Here is a 6097-nt window from a genome sequence, read left to right on the forward strand (position 1 = left end):
ACAGTTGCAAGTAAGAAATTCCAGGAAGGCCAGATCATACTTATTGAAAAGGATCATATTAGTAAATCTTCCAAATGGGATAAGCTAACCATGCACAGAAGCTGTTTTGTGGTTGCTGAGAATGGAGGTGTCGATATACCAGTATTTAACTCCAGTCGAAAGCCATTCAGAATAAGTCCAGGGAAACGACTAGGGAAATATTCCGTGATTGAAGAAAGTCAAATCACTTATGTAGAGTTTTCTGGGAAAGAACTTGAAAGCAAAGAGAACATTGTAAGGGAGATTGGTCAAACTGAAACTCCGGTTAACTTCTACCAAGCACACAAGGATTTGATGTCAAAGGACAGTAAGGATGTGAAGATAATATCAGTATGGGGATGTTCAGTATGTGGTTGGTCTGACCATAAACTGCCTGAGATCGTTGCAGCAGTAAGCGAAATTGATAATAGTGTAATTCCCCACAGCGACAACACCACAGCTGAAGGTGATAGAAAGACTAGGCTTTCCTCCATAATTCAAAAACTTGACTGGAAACACATAGCTGATGACCACCGAAAACAGCTGATAGAAGTGATTTTGGAGAATGACCAGTTATTTATATTAGATGATAGAGAGCTGGGCCAGTTGAATATTTCTGATGCACATATTCCAACGTTTGATGATGAACCAATTAGGATGCCAGTGTATAGACATCCGGAGAGATCTAAGAAAGTTATTGCAGAGACGATTCAGAACATGTTAGAGACATTATACACACAGCAGTGTATCTGTCACCAATTGTGCTGGTCAGCAAACCAGATGGGTCCATAAGAATGTGTATTGATTACCGAGGAGTGAACAAGAAAGTGAAGATAGATATTCAGCCTCTACCTGGGCTTGATGAGCTAGTGGAGGAGAGTGCAGGAAGGCAATTTTACTGTACCTTAGACATGAAAGATGCATACTACCAAGTGATGTTAGGTGAACCCTTCAATGATTTGACAACCTTTTCTGATGGGCTGAGCTTGTATAGATTTAGAAGAATACCCTTCGGTTTGTCGATCAGTCCAGCAATCATTACACGGAAAATGCAGGAAGTCTTGAGACCCCTAGTTAAACAGGGATGGTGTCGGAATTTCCTGGATGATGAAGTTCTGTGGGCAGATTCTTTTCAGCAGCTAGTTGCTAGATTGTGAGACCTTTCAAAGGCTAGAGCAGATGGGCATGAAGCTAAACTTGAGCAAATGTCACTTCGGACGTAGAGAAGTGAAGTTTCTGGGTCACATAGTTTCAAGAAAGGGGATAAGACCAAATCCAAAGAATGCTGAAGCAGTAGCAAAGATGCCAATACCTAAGAGTGTGAAGCAGGTCAGGAGATTTTTAGGGATGTGTAATTTTTACAGAAAGCATATCCCAGATTTTGCATTGTTGGCTAGTCCGTTACCTAACTTGACGCGGAAGGATTACAAGTCTGAGTGGACTGATGAATGCAAGAAACCTCTTGTGACTCTAAAAGAGAAGCTAATACTTGTACCGGTGCTAGCCAAAGCAGACCAAACCAGGAAATTTGAGCTGCACACAGATGCAAGTGACACTCATATTGGTGGAGCCTTAATGCAGATTCATGATGATAACTACTTAAGACCCACTGGATATTATTCGAAGTAACTGACTGCAACGAAGAGGAAACGCTGTTACAGATAAAGACGCCCTGATCGTAGTTGACTCCTGCAGATTTTGCAATCACTATCTGTGGTGTAAACCTTTCACCACTGTTACAGATCATCAGCCTTTGACCACCATTATTAGAAAGAGAACGAACTGCCTTTGAATGTCTAGATACACCTTAGAGATGGGAGATTATATTTATCAGATCAAGTACAAGAAGGGTGCTAAGCTCACTGTGCCAGATGCCCTGAGCAGACCAGTAGGAGCTATCACAGACTTGACAGAATGCCTTGCACCCAAGTAATGATGTTAGTTATCTGGGATTAACAGCAGAAAAGATTAGAGATGCTCAAAAAGTTGATAAGGTTTGGAGCAAAGTGATAACTTTCCTGGAGGGGGGAGACCTTCCTAAGAGGACCCCAGGAAATAAGCCATTTTACCATTTTGAATTTGTAGATGACATATTGTACTTGAAGAGAGAGGAGATGGGCAAGGTCAGGTCATGCTTGGTAGTCCCTAAGTCACCTGTAGCCATAGCATGTTTAATCGCCCATAATGACTCATACCTAAGAAAGCATAAGACATTGGCAAAAGCAAAGCAGTATTTCTGCTGGCCATCGTTACTTAGAGACATCTGGAATTATGTAAAGTCATGCAAGTCTTGCCAGCAGTTTAAAGGACATGGAGCAGTAGTTCATCAGTGGAAGAATTTACCACTGGTAGATGATAACAGTTAGAGGGTCTCTATAGATTTGATTGATCTGCAAGGAAGTAGAGCAGGTTGCCAGTACTGTTTAACTGTCATTGACCATTTCTCTAGGTTTCTGAGGATTTATCCATTACGAAACAAGACTTCAAGGGCTGTTGCCCAGGAGTTCAAAAAGGATATATGTCATTTCGGTAAACCTGACTTGGTCATAACGGACAATGGAGGAGAATTTTCTGGATCTGAATTCAGGGATTTTTGTAGAAGAGCTAATATCAAACACGGACTTACTATCCCTTACCACCCTCAGGGTAATTCAGTCATAGAAAGAGCTCACCGAACACTGAAGACCGTGCTAGCCATTTTAACCCGCCCCATCCCAACCGATTTTCCACCACTGACTCCCCCCAATCCCGACCAATTTTGGAAAAAAAAAAAAAAATTGGCTCAAACCTTTGCTTTTGGTGAGAAACATCGAAAATTCAAAGGGAAATCGCTCACCTGAGGTTTAAAATATTCGATACAGGTTGCAGTACTCCTTACCTTACTGGGTTTTCTATAAGGCTGGCTCCAAAAAAAAACGAGTTCTATGGGAGAGTAATTATTCCACACCACTCATAAACGGTATTTATTTATTTATTTGGTACGAATTTATATGTAGTACGAGAGTATATTGGTTTTCAAACAGTAATATAGGCAATATAAGCATTGCTTCACTCACTAACACATCAACATACCTGACCTTTTTTGGCAACATTACCTGATCATCATTTCTGACTGTTTCTTCCTCTAATGCTATGTAAACTTTGTCCTCCACATTGTCATCGATTGGGAATCACTCTGACCCTGAATGTCTTTATTGGCCAGGTCACTGGTAACGTGAACTGCCGAGACAATGGCGTGCGGAGGGGGGAGGTCATGCGGGGTAAAGCATTGTCCCTGCCTGGCATCTTGTAGAGGAAGGTGTCCCGTGTATATGTACCAAAAATCACGCACGAAAATTGAAAATTGTGCATTTTACACTGGTTTACAAAAAAAAAAAAAATCTGAGGCAAGCATGGTAATAGGTGTTTTTGACTAATTCTGATATGCTTAATTCAAATTCTAAACAGTTTTGCTCTATCACGTCTAGTTTTTTTGCTTCCACATATCCCTTTTTTTTTTTTTTATTATAATGCATGTATTTATAATATAATGAGTTTATTTCATATATTAAAATGGCATATTACAGAACGAAACAAAACAGACACGAACACTGACAGAACTAAATATTACCATTACTTGGATATAAGCATTTATACACACCATAGCACTACAGACAGTCAGAAGTGAGTTTTTTTGGACGATCTGGTGTACTTTGCCTCCGGGATGTCGCGCAGGAGCATCCAGCAGAAGTCCCTCATCATGCTGGGGTTCCACTTGCTTTGGTAGTTGCTGTCCATCTTAGTAATATCTTGGTGGAACCTTTCCCCACGTTCGTCACTTACTGCTCCGAGGTTCTGGGGGAAGAAGTTGAGGTGAGAGTCGAGAAAGTGAATCTTGAGAGACATTCGGCACCCCATATCCAGATAAGCCTGCAACAACTTTTCGACATGCTCTTGGTAATCTAGTGCACGTTACCAAGGAAGCCATGGCAGACTACCTTAAATGGTTCCCATGCTCTCAGTTCCTTCAAGGTGAGCTTCCCCTCGAATACCTCATCGTTCAGCACCTCCCGGATCCGAGGTCCGATGAAGATGCCCTCCTTGAGTTTAGCAGAACTGAGAGCTGGGAACAGAGTGCACAGGTGTTGGAAGGCAGCACCATCCTTTTCCATGGCCTTCACGAAATTCTTCATAAGACCAACCTTGATATGAAGAGGGGGAAGAAGCATCTTGTTCATGTCCACCAGAGGATATTCTTGGGCACTGTGTTTCCCAGGCACGAAAGTGCTCCTAAACCCCCAGTCCTTCTGCGTGTAGTGCTTGACATGTTTGAGCTTGTTTTGGCGCGCAATTTAAACCAAGTTCCAAGAAAATAGGATGGTAAATGGATTTTTGGCGAATATTTTGGGTCTAGGCCTATATGTATACATGTACATACATGTATACTGTACATGTATATCTCAAAAACTAGAGGTGATGAGTGAAAAACGGATATCGAATCTGAAATCAGCACCCCAAAATTAGGTTAGAACACCTAATTTCATGCTTGCCTCAAATTTTTTGTAAACCAGTGTTATGAACTTTGCAATTGCGCGACATACAGGTACGTCGACGGGTCTAGCTGTGACAAAACATTGCAATGTACCCATATGTCGATGGGACGCCTCGGGTTAAGTCAAGAGCATCCAAAAACTTGGCCAAATCATATCCAGGAAACAGAGAAGGTTTTAAATGAAGCAGTCCTTACAACCTTGGGAACTTCCACATTCTTTGCATTCTATGGCAGACATCCAAGGAGAGAAGTAGGCCAGTTGATATTCCACCAGATGATGATGTAGAGGATAGTGACAGGTTAAAAGTGAAAAATTTACAGAGACTCTGAAGAGAAACACCAAGAACTACATTGATAAAACTAATATGAATAGGAAGAACACTTAAGCTAGAAGTTGGAAATCTAATGTGGGTGTATGTAGAGGAACCCTTGCCTGGAACAGCAGTTAAGCTAAATAGAAAACGGAAAGGGCCATATAAGATCATCAATTTAGTAGATGAAGGGCTTGCTTACAAGCTGGAGAACATTTTTGATGGTACTGTGATTGAAAGAGCAGCTGGAAAGTTGAAGAATTACATTGAGAGTGAGGAGATTTTTGAAAAAATTGAAGAAAAATTCCTCATTGAGGAAGAGGAGAAAGACATGTTGACAGACGTTAGAGCCAGGAGAGCTCCTAAGAAGTTTGGTGATTACCTGTTAGGATAAGGAGCTACTAATTTCGGTATTGTAGCATGTAATGTATTATCCAATAGTTTTAGTGACAATAATTGGACCTCAGTAGTCAGGGAAAATGGATGTCAGTGAGATTACATTCCATTTTCTTTTTTTTGCCAGTTACACAATATGCAGTACCTGTGGTAAGACTACCTCATGTGGTACGGGTTGGTGTTTGTTGAATTTTGAAGTTTTTATAGAAGCGATAATGATGAGATGATGACCTCTTAAATGATGGGTTATATAGCATAGTGCCATGATAGGAGAGGGCTGTAGTTCTTCATGAATGGACAATGAGGATGCTGGGATGAGACAAAGCAAGGACACCCCTATGGGATAACTGTGTTCTACGGGTGTTTGTTCTGATCCATGCATGGTGCAACTTGTATGTTTTTTTTTTTACTTAGAAGAATAGTTGTTTCGATTCTGTACCAGTACACGTAAATTGGTTAGGGACTTAGGTTTTGGGCTTTGTGAGGGTAATATCTGCCTGAAGGTACCCACTCAGAGTAACAGACTGATTGTTGACCAGTGGTAAAGCACTTTGAATATGGGTGTTTCGTATGTGGCGGTATGAGTGTTTGGTTCATCAACTTCTAGTCTGTACTTTGGTTCTCTACAGGGCTTGGGGAAGTTGATATCCCTTACAAAATATGGGGCTGGTCACCTTTAATGTTATGGGATTCTCTGGTCATATCTTACTGGAGTTCCCCAGTACATGTCTTACAATACAGTATAAAGTTTTGAAGAACAAGATAAACGGTCTGTGAGGCGTCTTACTCCTCGAGCATGGGAAATGTGTAACTTTCCATTATAGCAGTATAGGAGATATAG

Source organism: Coenobita brevimanus, chromosome 47 (assembly GCF_032717465.1).
Source record: "Coenobita brevimanus isolate Jiangsu-jjx chromosome 47, ASM3271746v2, whole genome shotgun sequence".
Taxonomy (NCBI): Eukaryota; Metazoa; Arthropoda; class Malacostraca; order Decapoda; family Coenobitidae; genus Coenobita; species Coenobita brevimanus.